The sequence below is a fragment of the Canis lupus genome, chromosome 29, assembly GCF_003254725.2.
Source record: "Canis lupus dingo isolate Sandy chromosome 29, ASM325472v2, whole genome shotgun sequence".
Taxonomy (NCBI): Eukaryota; Metazoa; Chordata; class Mammalia; order Carnivora; family Canidae; genus Canis; species Canis lupus.
In genome coordinates this window covers 17,959,502-17,972,729 of record NC_064271.1, presented here as the reverse complement: position 1 = coordinate 17,972,729, position 13,228 = coordinate 17,959,502, and the positions used below count along the sequence as shown (strand labels likewise).

At 37.7% G+C, this 13,228-nt stretch overlaps 1 pseudogene; it reads right to left on the bottom strand.

Moving 5' to 3' along the window:
* Positions 1-5,987: 5,987 nt before the first annotated feature.
* Positions 5,988-8,109, bottom strand: LOC112678368 (tRNA (guanine(6)-N2)-methyltransferase THUMP3-like; annotated as a pseudogene).
* Between the last annotated feature and the right edge of the window lie 5,119 nt (positions 8,110-13,228).

Genomic DNA, 13,228 nt, shown 5'->3' with positions numbered 1-13,228 from the left:
AGGGGTAATGAAAACGTTCTAAAATTTATTGTGCTGATGGTTGTACATTCAATTGTACAGTTTAAGTAGGTAAATTGGTGTGTGAATTATAACTCAATAAAGATGTTATTTTAAGAAATAACAATAATTGTTAAACTTTGTTGGCTCCAAGGTCCTCTTGAACTCCTGTTGTGTTTTTGTTAATTGTTTGTAACAGAGAAAAATATTGCTATAAAACAGAAACACAGTTATAAACAAATCCTAAAAGGGGGAGCTTTATTTGGTGAGCAGGATGATGAGCTTAAAATGCAAGTTTAAAAGCAAAAGGAAGTTAAATGACTTTGCATAAGTTTGAGACCTTGTGCGTGTGTGTGGATTCGGGAAATGAGAGATGCTTGGTGAGACCAGAAAGAGGCAAAGATGTAGTATGGAGAGAAAGCAGAGTAACAGATAGATTGAGTTGATTTGAATTTTGGTGAAATAAATGAGAATATTTCCTATTTAGTAAAGCCACCGTTCTATCTTTCTTGCCATGCTGCTGGGCCTGTTTTGAAGCTCTGGTCTGCACGGGAAATACTGAGCCCAACAGAAGCCATTATATCTGCAATGTTGGTGTGGATTTCGTTTTTGAGAGAAGTCCTTTTTGGTCTCTGCCTTGACTCACGTTAAGAATTACAATTTTTTTTTTTTAATTCTTTCTGATTCTCTACATTTCAGCTCTTAGGTTTAATGCTGCAAATGCTCTGCAACTTGTCTTTCTTTTTCACAAAAGTGAAGCTTTTGAGAATTATCCCTGATGATACATGTCTACAGTACATTGATTTTCACTGCTCTGTGCATTCCATTAAACCAATATAGCACAATTCATTTATCCACTCTCCTGTTCCAAGTTTTTACTAATGCAAACAACATTGCAATAAAATTCTCATCCATGTCTGATTTTCCCCATGGCCTAGAGTTTTCTCCAGCATATAAAACTAGCAAAGGAATTGCTTTGTCATAAGGATGCACCTATTCAAATTCACGGGACATTGTCACATTGCTCTCCAAAGTGGTTGTGTCAATTTATAATCCCTCCCACAACTTTTGAGAGTTCCCTTAGCCTGAATCCTCACTCAGGGTGAAGGGGTAGCCTGAATCCTCACTCACCTCACTCAGGTGAAGGGGTAGCACTATCAAGATGTGGGTCTGAATCCCAACTCTCTCTCTCCCTGTACTGGTACTAAATTCAAGCCACCTGGGGCAGCCCGAGTGGCTCAGCAGTTTAGCACTGCCATGGGCCCAGGGTGTGATCTTGGAGACTTGGGATCGAGTCCCACGTTGGGCTCCCTGCATGGAGCCTGCTTCTCCCTCTGCCTGTGTCTCTGCCTCTCTCTCTCCCTCTCTCATAAATAAACAAAATCTTTAAAATAAATAAATAAATTCAAGCCCCTGGATTATTAAATATGATAAATACCACACCCCCACCCCGACAGACACCGTGTCAGCTCTGCGGTTCACTGTTCTTATCCTCAGTTCCTTCTTCATTTCTGACCTAAGGCGATTTTCCTGCCTTTCTTAGCAGTTCAGCCGTGCATTTATAAGGATGTTAGTTATAATTTATTGAGCAATTCATGTTTGTAGCTAGAGGGTTTTCAAGTTATCTGTACCACCAGACCCTTATATGCCTGATGACATTTTCAGCACGTGAGCAATCTTTAAACTTTCAGCTGCCCAGATGTTGGGCATCATAAAGAAAATAAGTGAAACCAAGTTAGCAACTACAATGAGCAATTAAACTGTCTTTACATGTATTCATCAGTCACCACACTGCAGCACAGAATGGCATTAAATGGTAGGGACCCTACGGATAATCTGGGTTTAATCCCTAACTCTCTTGCACATTAGCTGTGTGACCTTGGGCAATCTATTTCATCTTTCTGGGCCTCGGTTTCTTCATCTGCAAGGTGAGGATGTGATCATAGAACCTGCCTTTGTAGAGTTCATATAAGGATCCAATGGGTTAGTATTTATAAAAAATACTTAGAACTATATTGACACACCGCATGTATCATGTCATCAGGTGATAAATAAAAAATGGAATAATAAATATTAGAAATTCATTTTTGTATTACCTATGAATATTTGAGTAATGATTTTTCCCTCCATCCCCAGCAGGACGAACTAACATTGGCAACATCATAGCTCTTCTTTTCAAGTTTAATGATTCTAGTGTTAAATGGCTTTTACCTAAAAGAATCTCTGTGCCCCAGAGCAAAATCCTTGTGGTCCATTGTGCCCCACACACAGGAAAAATTTTGCCTACCCAACCAAGGGGTTACATGGGCTGGAAACAAGGATGCTAAGAGATGGTAAGATGGAGAAGGAAATAAACATGAGAAGAAGGAGAAAAGAAATGTAGATGCATTTTTCCTCCCACCCTGGGACAAGGAGGCTGGCTGAATGTTCCCTCAAGGAACCTCTTTCCTCCTCGCTGGGTCCCCACAGCCTCCCTGCTTCAGCCACACAAATTTCTACCTGCTCCCCACACGGTCTCCTCAGCTTGCTTAGGTTCACAGAGGAGAGCTGAGCAAAATACTGCAAAAAAACTTCCTCTTAGTCTAGACAATTTGCATGCCTGAGAGTGTTGGGTCTGTGAGAAACTGCACCTCGGTGATCTGACTCTGCACCAGAATGGAACCTTAGAAAAAAAAACCCATGTGGCACTACCTGTTCTGTCATCATGCCGTGTGTTGTCATGACTATCCTTTCACACCATACACACACTACAATATTTTGTCCATAGCAGATACAAAATGCACTTTACTTAAATTGAGATGAACGGATTGAGGCTCGCCACATGGCCCTACAACAAACCTGGCAATGATGCCTCGTGATAACATGGATTTGGGATATAACATGGCAGCAAGTTAGCTCCCTTCCTCTGCACCACGTCCACTCTCCACAAGGCAGGCCAAAGTCAGTTCTCTTCTGAAGGGGAGTGAGGGGAGGTGATTACCCCATGACCATGGTGGACTTGCTCATGCCTAGAAAGGTATATATTCTGTTAGTAATACATAGTTAATTTCTTACACAGCTAATGGAAGTCATTGTTTCCTTTTCTCACACCATAACTGGAAGACTGCCTGGAAAAGTTTGTTGTAATATTGTTTGCAATCCCACATTTGACTTGAGTGAACTTTTAGACCTGGCTTACAGTTTCACAGGGGAGTAGGGGAGTATCACTTTATTTCAAGCATAAAGATAAAAAAATTCTCTGTCCAATACGGGATAATCTACATGGTGGACACATCACTTACTAATTCTATAGCTTTCCTTTTTTTTTTTTTAAGATTTTATTTATTTACTCATAAGAGACACAGAGAGAGGAAAAGACACAGTCAGAGGGAGAAGCAGGCTCCATGCAGGAAGCCTGATGCAGGACTCCATCCCGGGACCCCAGGATCACGCCCTGGGCTGAAGGTGGCGCTAAACTGCTGAGCCACCCGGGGGTCCTTAGCTTGTCTATCCCATAGCATTCATGATTCAGAAAGAGATGTAAGGCTAACCAATGGCTGATTTTGAAGGTAAAAGAATTTAAATTGTTTTTAATTCTTGAGATAAAATAATGTTCTAGTTAATGAACTAGATGGCAGGAATCCTTTCAAATGTATACATGTATCAAATCATCGTAATGTAGATTTCAAATATCTTATAATTGTATCTGCCAACTCTATCTCAATAAAGCAGTGGGGGAAGGGCCTGGAAATACAGTATTCCTGTATGTATATTTTTGGAGGAATAATTTTTTCAAAAAATAGTTATCTGAATGATTCAATGTAACATCACTGCAAATTAAATTTCATTTTCTTATTTTTTTCCTAAAAAGTCAAATCACCTTATAACTTACGATGGAAAAATAAAAATTGTCTTCTAGTCTCTTCCTCACCCCTGATTTATGTTTTCCAGAGAAAAGATGTTTGACTCATTTTCCTCTGTTATTTACCATCATATTCCTAAATTATACCATGTATTATTGTTTGACTCTTTCAATACTAATATCTATTGACTTCATACTATGAAAGATGAGGATTTCATTTCCTCATTTCCAATATACCCTTTCTCTATTCACCTAATGTAGTTATATACCATGTTAGGTTTATATTCAATTTGACATTAATATTGTCATATAATAATCACAGCTGAACCATGTACTCATTAACGAAGGAAGCATTTCCTTGTATAACTTTATTTCCCTGGCCTCAATCAATGCTTCTTATTGGTTTAATTCGTTTCATACGTACCTTCCACTGATTCATGCCTAACTCCCTCCCATTAGTGTGACTAAAACTCACCAGAACATGTCCATAAACCAGAGGTAAATATAGCTATTTTGTTTCTTAGAACAAGCTTTCCAGAATCCCTGGATATTCTTGCTCTAACTGGATGAGTTTGCTTCCTGGACCTGATTCCCTGCCACCATTCTAGGATTTCTCTTTACCATGATGTCAGGAATTAACTTTACCTGGCTCTCTAGTTGGGTCTTCTGTTACCCAAATTCCATATCTTTTCTAGAAATTTGTTTTACTTGAGCATCATCCAGGAGGTTCCTGAGAAAGGATGCATGAAGACCAATGTTTTGCATCTTTTAAAATATTTTTTTCTAATCTCACCACTTGACTCTTTGAACATACCATCCTAGATTGGAAAGAATTCTCTCAGAATTTGGAAGGCACAATTCCATCATCTTCTGACAATAGTGTTGCAATTAAGAGTCAGATGCCATTGTTGTTCCTAGCTTTGTTGACAACTTCTTCTGCTGCCCTGCTCATCCCACCCCATACCCCACAACCCCTCCCCTGCACTGTGCTTGGAAGTTTTCCAAATCATAACTTTATTCCTAGTATTCCAAAACTTCTTGGTGGTGGTAATTTCTCTCCCTAGTCACTGTGCTAGGCACTTAGTCATTCAGCTGAGGACAGTACATTCTTTTCAACCTGTTGTTGGAAATATTTTTCTATTATCATCTTCTCCACCTCTTCCTCCTTCTTTGCTAATTTCTTTTGTCCCATGTTTTTAATTCTTACTACCTGGAATACCACTTAGTTAATGTTGCCTAATTCTCTAATTTTTTTATTGTCTAGTTTTATCTTTTTGTCTTTTGAGGAGATTGACTCAACCTATACTTCCCATCTCCCTGTTGATTTTGTGCATATTTGGGAGATAGGATCTACTATAAGACATTGTTGCTATCTGAATACTCCTCATTTAAAGCATCTTATTTTTTAAATGTTTTAATACTGCTTTCATTTTTTTTTCTTTACTGAAAGAAAAGTGAATTTGCTTTTAATCTGGCTTATTTTGTCCTGTGCTTCATCTGTCGATGTATACATGGACATGTCCTCTACTAATAGTAAAGGATCTTTGTACTTCCTTCGATGAATTCAGTCGTCTATTTTAGTTCTGTGTATTAATCTGAATAATGGATGCTTATTTTCATTTTCAAGGCAGATGGCAAACTTTCCTACAGGTCTCATGAGATTTCACTTTCTCCTGGACTTTGTTTTTTAAGGTTGAAGTAATGAAATGTTGAGCAACTAAACAGTGAAGCTCCACAGGCAATGGGACATGGCCTCAGATGCTCTCACGTCCTCTGCCTCCCTTTAGTTGGGGTAACTTTCTACCTGCCACAGTGCAAAACAAGAACTGCTATACAATCTGAAAATGAACTGTTCTATACCCAAATCCCAGAGCATTTCAGTAAGCTCTGCTCTGGGCATTTTTGAAGCATTTTAAGGAAAGTGCTAAGGAAAGCTACCTCTTCAGAACAGATCTAAAGAAAAGCTCTGCTTCCCGATAGGATCTTTTTCAATACCATCACATTATGTTCACTTCTTTTGCTAACCAGGGTGAAGAGCCTTAGACCAGCTTAAATAGTGCAAACTGCACTTTTGTTAATGCTATTTTTCTCAGTTCTTCACTGACATTTCCAGTTTGGGAAGTACAAATACTGCATTCTTTGCATTCTTTCATTCCCAGAGAGTTCCTCTTTCTACCATCTTCTTCTGAAGGATAATCAAGGGCTTGACATGGCTGTTTGAAAACATAAGCTGCTGCAGGAAGACCCTCTAGGCTCACCCAGATAGTATGTGCCTTATGCCATACATGTCTGATTAGAAATAATGCCCTGGTAGAGCATTTCTTGGCCTGGTAAGCAATAGAACCTGGCCTGTCTCAGGTGCACAGATACAGCTCATCTTGGTAAGCAAGCTGCATAAAGGTTACAGTTTCTCCTCTCTTCTTGGAGGTCATTCTTCTTTCAAATGCCATATCTGTTACAATAGTATCCACAGAGCCAGGTCTCAGTGGTGAGTTGCAGACAGTCCAGTGAACAGCATCTATGGGCAAGCACTGGGACAGTCTGTCTTCATTAATTTGGCTCTTGGTCAATCAAGAAGAGATATTATTTGCTGTCCTACTCACAGCCAATGTATTATTATCACCAGCTTCTGTAGCCCCCTCTCTTGGTGTTGCCCTTGTCCTACACATCCCATCAACTATTGTATCAGCAGGTTGAGGAACACAGGGCCTGAGCATCCTGCACATGAGAGCAGTTCTGAGTCAGAAGTCCAAAATGGAGATGTTTCTCTTCTGTGAATGCGATGCCCACAATGATTTGATTATCATGGATTTTCAAAAGATTCTCCACATCAGAGTTGGTGTTGTCAACTTTCCACTTAATCCTAAACAGCATCCCTAGAATTTCTTGCAGCCTGATTTAAGTGAGATACAGCAGCGTTTCTCTCCTGCCTTTTTGCATAGGACTCTAAGCTTTAACACTTGAAGATCAGTTTCTTCTTTTGAGCTTTTGTCAGTTTCATCTTTTAATGTATTTAAGATTTGTTGGAAGGACCAACATATGATCTATCTCAGTGAACATATCAAGTACACTTGAAAATAATATGTATTATGCAACTAGCTATTGAGTGTAATATTCTATAAATATCATCCAGATCAAGGAGTTGTTAGTTTGTTCAGATCCATCTATATATTTTTTAAAAGATTTATTTATTTATGCATTTATTCATTTATCTATTTTTTTGAGAGAGAACGGGGAAGGGAGAGAGAGAGAGACAGAGAGAGAGAGACTGAGAGAAAGGGACTTCTCTTCAGCAGACTCTGAGCTGAGAGTGAAGCCAGACTCGGGGCTCAATCCCAGGACCCTGAGATCATGTCCTGAGCCAAAATCAACAGTTAGCTCCTTAACCAACTGAGCCACCCAGCTATCCCAGATCCATCTATATCTTTACTGATATTCTTTAGTTCTATCAATTGCTGAAAAATAGTTTTAAAAACTCTTCAACTACGATTACAGAATTGCTTATTTCTCTCCTTCTGTCATTATCTCATGAATTTTGAAGCTGTTATGAGAGAAAAAAATTTTATAAATACTATGTCTTCCTAATGAACTGACTCTCTTGGCATTGTGAAAAGTCTCTCTTTATTTCCAGTGCTCTTAATTCCTTCTTGAAGATTGAATTTTAGTGTGTGAAGATTAAATTTTAGTGTGGTGTCATTTCCCTTCAGCCTAAAGAATTCCTATTAGCATCTCTCAAAGGGTATGTCTGCTGGTGATGACTTATCTTTTTCTTAGCTACGGTTGCCTTTATTTAGCCTTCTTCATTTTTGCTGGATATAGAATTTTGAGTTGTCAGATCTTTTTTCACTTCTCTTTCAGAATTCTAAATATGTGTTCTGCTTTCTTGTCCACCTGTATAGAATGTGTTGTTTGCTCTGGATGCTTTCAAGATTTTCTCTTTATATTTGATATTTGTAATTTTATTATGATTAGCTGAAGTTTGGTTTTATTTTAATTATTTTATTTTATTTTTATTTTATTTTTCCCATTTGAATTTCCCTTATTTTTCAAAAGCAGCCTTTTGAGGTATGATTGACATACAATAAATCAGTGAATATTCAAGTGTACATTTGGATACATTCTGAGATACATACATACTCAGGAAATCATCATACAATCAAAATAATGAACATATCTGTTACCCCAGGAAGTTTCCTACTATCTCTGTAATTTCTTCCACCTTTCATCCCATTCACAGGCTCACTGATTTCCTTCCTGACAATATACATCATTTTGTATTTCCTAAATTTTTTTTTCTTTTTTTGGAGAGAGAAAGAGAGAGATCATGAGTAGGGGGATGGGAGAAGGGGCAGAAGAAGAGAGAGAATCCTAACTAGGCTCCATGTTCAATGCAGGACACAACATGGTGCTCCACCTCATGACCCTGAGATCATGACCTGAACTGAAATCAAGAGTCAGATACTTAACTGACTGAGACATCCAGGTACCCATGTACACTCTTTTGTCTAACTCTTGCAGTCAACATACCTATGTTGAGATTCATGTGCTATTGTGTGTATCAATAGTTCAGTCCTTTTCATTGACGAGTAGCAATCTACCATAATGATATAGCACATCATGTTTATCCATTCACCTCCTAAGGGACATTTAGATTGTTTCCATTTGCAAGCCATTACAAATAAAGTTGCCATGAACATTGATGAACAATCTTTTCATCTCTCTTGGGTAAATACCTAGGACTAGAATGGTTGGGTCATATGGCAGGTGTGTGTTTAACTTTTTATGAAACTATTAAGCTATTGGTATTTTCCGAACAGTTTTTATATCTCACATTCTGGCAAGAAGGGATTGAGAGGTCCATTTGCTCCCTATCCTTAACAACATTTGATTTGGTTAGTCTTTCCTCACTTTAGTAATTAAAAAAAAAAAAAGAACCTAATAGTATAGAATTTAATAGGTCTATACAATTTTATCACCACTCTAATTTTGTGTATTAAAATTGATTTAAATAACTTAAAAATCTGATTACAAAAATTATGTATTTTATAGAAAATTTCTAGAATATGAAACTATGCAAAAAATAAAATAAAAACACCTGTTATTGTGTCAGTTAGTCTTAACATTTGTTACAGTCTCAACTTTTTTTCAATACTTACATACACTTGTTTTATTTTATTTGATTTTGTTTTATTTTTTTTTTAGAGAGGGAGAGAGAGCAGTGCGGGGTGGGGGGGAAGGTGTAGGTGCAGAGGGAGAAAGAGACAGAATCTTAAGCAGACTCCATGACCAGCACAGAGTCTGATGTGGGACTTGATCTCATGACCCTGAGATCATGATCTGAGCCAAAATCAAGGATGCTTAGCTGACTGAGCCACCCAATTTCCCCTAAAATGCTTGTTTTAAAAAATTGATTCTAGTTTCAACAGCTTTCTAACCCACATTTTTTTCTTAATACTGAATCATGAGTTTTTGAAGTCATTAAAAATTCTTCTATAATGTATCAACTTTAGTGACTTTAAAGGTTTTCATCAAATGCAATGCCATACTTCATTTAATGTATGCTATCTATTGTTAGATGCTTAGGTGTTTTCTAGGTTTTCACTTTTAAAAAAATCTGGGGCAGCCTGGGTGACCTGCCTTCGGCCTAGGGCGTAATCCTGGAGACCCGGGATTGTGTCCCATGTCGGGCTCCCTTCATGGAGCTTGCTTTCCCCCTCTGCTTGTGTCTCTGCCTCTCTTTCTTTGTGTCTCTCATGAATAAATAAACAAAATTAAAAAAATAAAAAGAAAAAAAAATCTGATAAGGTGAAATACATATAACATGAAATGTACCATTTTAACCACGTTTAATGGTACAATCTAGTGTTATTAACTATGTTCACATTGTTGTATAATCAATCTCCAGAACTTTTTCATCTTGCAAAACTGCAGCTCTATATCTATTAATTACTCCCATGTCCTCCTCCCCGCAGGCCCTGGCAGCCACAATGCTACTTGCTGATTTTTTTGTGAATTATGTTTTGGGGTCATATCTAAAAATATTTACCTAACTCAAGATTACAAAGACTTTCTCATAGATTTTTCCTTGAAGCTTTGTAGTGTTCAATTTTACATTTTGGTCTACGACCTATTTGGAGTTAATTTTTCAATATGGTGGAAAGATTTGGATAAAAGTTCATTTTTAATTTTTATTTTATTTATTTATTTATTTTTTAAAGTTCATTTTTTAAAAAAGATTTTACCCATTAATTCATGAGAGACACACACAGAGAGAGAGGCAGAGACACAGGCAGAGGGAGAAGCAGGCTCCATGCAGGGAGCCTGACGTGGGACTCAACCCTGAGTCTCCAGGATCATGCCCTGGGCAGAAGATGGCGTTAAGCCGCTGAGCCACCTGGGCTGCCCAAAAGTTCATTTTTATGTGTGGATATCCACCCGTTCCATTACCATGTTAAAAGATTTTCTTTTGTCCATTGAACTGCCTTCACATTTCTCTGGAAATAAGTTATCCATTTTTGTATGGATATATTTCTGAACTCTTCAATCTATTCTTTCAATATCTATGCCAGTATCATACTGTCTTGATTACTATAGCTTTATAATAAATATTAAATCAGGAAACATTAGTCCTCCAACTTTGTTCTTTTTCAAATTAGTTTTGCTATTTTAGGTACTTACAATTCATATGAATTTTAGAGTCAGTTTGACAGTTTATGCAAAATAATCTGCTGGGCCTTTGATTGGGATTGCGATGAATCTGTAAGTGAATTCAGGAAGAACTGACATTGAAACAGTATAGAGTCTTCTGACCATGAACACAGGATATATTTCCATGTGTTTAGGTCTTCCTTCATTTTTCACACCAACATCTTTTTCCTTTTCAGGCTATAACTCAGAATGGCAAGGTCAGGTACTATTTCCAGCTCTGTGTGAGTACCAAGCACTATTTCCTCTAAATCCTTTCTGATCATTCTTTCTATGGCCTCACATAGTTTCCTTACCATGTACATGCACCTATCAATTCTCCGCTCATGCTAAAGAGGACCCTCTGGAATCTCTCTTTGTAACTCTTCCCTCTTTAATATTCTGTCTTACAAACTCTAACTCTTTTGCTCTTCTTAGACTCTCAGCTCTGTCTCATCAACTTAGGGAGACTGAGCCCAACTGGATTTGTTTTCGGTTCAGTGTAGCTTGGAAACACTCTAAAAGCAGTAAGCTGGAGCAACCATAGTAGTAACCTCATTTCCCATCTTTAGGCATCACTATTCTTTATTGTCTGATATCCAGTGTCTTGAAAAGTGTTGTTTCATATATCTTGTTTAATTTTTTTGGTTGCTTCACATAGAAGGGTAAATCTGGTCCATGTTACTCCCTGTTGGCCAGAAGTGGAAGTCACAGCCATTATTTTATTTTTTTTTAAGGATGCATTTTTTAAAGATTTATTTTAATTTAATTTAATTTAATTTAATTTAATTTAATTTAATTTTAAAGATTGTATTTATTTATTCATGAGAGACACAGAGAGAGATTGGCAGAGACACAGGCAAAGGGAGAAGCAGGCACCATGCAGGGAGCTGGACATGGGACTTGATCCTGGGTCTCCAGGATCATGCCCTGGGCTAAAGGCGGTGCTAAACCGCTGAGCCACCCAGGCTGCCCTATTTATTTATTTTAGATAGAGAGAAAACACACACACACACACACACACACACACACACACACACACACACACAAGTGAGAGGAGGGGCAAAGGGTGAGGGAGCAAAGCAGACTCCCCACTGAGTGCAGATCCCAAATGGCCATCTCATCACCCTGAGATCATGACCAGAGCCAAAATCAAGAGTCACATGTTTAACCTACTGAGCCACCCAGGCACCCTGCATAGCCATTATTTTTCACATATTTTTCTCTCCTGTGCTCTCTCTGTTTTCCTTCTGGGACTCAATTACACATGTATGTTAGGCATTTTCATATTGTTTCACGGGGTTCTGAGGTTCTCATCCTTTTTCCCCCATCTTTATCTCCTACTTCTTCAGATTGACAAATTCTACTGATTTATCTTTCTTCCGCCACTTCCATTTTGCTAAATCCATTCACTGAATTTTAACTTTAAATATTGTATTTCATATTCTAGAATTTTCATTTAAATTTCTCTGCTGTGAATTTCTATTTTTTCATTTGTTACGAGTTACATTTTCCTTTGCTTTATTCAGCATAGTTGTAAAATCCATTTTTAAAACCTGCCTGCTGTTTCCAACATCCGGGTCATTTGGGGGTTCAGTCTCTTTGTTCTCTCTTCTTTTGAGAATGGGTAATATTTTCCTGTTCTGCTTTGCGATGTATTTCTTTATTGTAGCCTCACATCATGAATTCTGTAATTTAGAAACTGAGTTCTGCTTTATTCCTTCAAAATGGTTGAATTTTATTTTGATTAACTTGGTTGGTCTTCTACTGAACTCTATGCTGTTTGGAGTCTGTTATACACATGCATGGATAAGGCTTGACAAGAGATTGAACAAAGCTTGGCAAAGCTTAAACACAGAATTAGAGGATCCCACTCCCTTTCTCTCACTTTTTCAGGATTTCCTCCAAGACTCTCCAATATCTCTGGTAGCTCTGAATTCTGTTCTCATTTCTTCAGGACAGAAAAAGTACATGTTTTCTCTCATAATCTTAGCCATTCAAAGTGGTGCCAACTTCAAGCTGCTCTTAGGCTAAAAGCCATTTTAAAAGGGAGGGTCCCTCCTTCCAAATGCTGCCTTCTCTCTAAAATTGGCCTGTGTTTATTCACTCATTAGTGAGGTGATTGTTTTTCGTATCAGTGGAAAAGGATTGGTGCCTTCAGGAATTTTTGTTGTTGTTGTTGTTTGTTTGTTTGTTTGTTTTGCCTTCAGGAATTTATTGTTGAAGTGTTGTCCTATCCTCTGCGTTCTCTCTTTTCTCCTAAAGATTTCCTCCTATTATTCATTTGAGTCCCTTTCTTTCACATTAAAACTGTTCTTAAGTAATCCTTGGTTGCATTTTCTTTCTTAACAGTGACACTCTAAAAGGCAGATTAGAAGATCCACACGGGTGGCTGTACCAGTGAGTGGTAGACTTTCCCTAAAGGTAACTTTGCCAAGATTTTTTCGTCATTTTGATGGTGGGCCTTCAAATGTGCATATCTACATGTCTTTTTTTCTGGGGCTGGTCAATTATATGGTCAAATAGCTTAGAAATAATTTCCATACTGAAAATCTATTAATTGGGTGGTTGTCAATCATATAACTATAGATCTTTAATACAATTCCACCTTCAAATATAATGCATATACTTTATTGCTACTCTCCTGTGTTTTTCTCACTGAACCTATTGACTTAAGTAAATATTTAAGTTTAAATATAAAAAAAA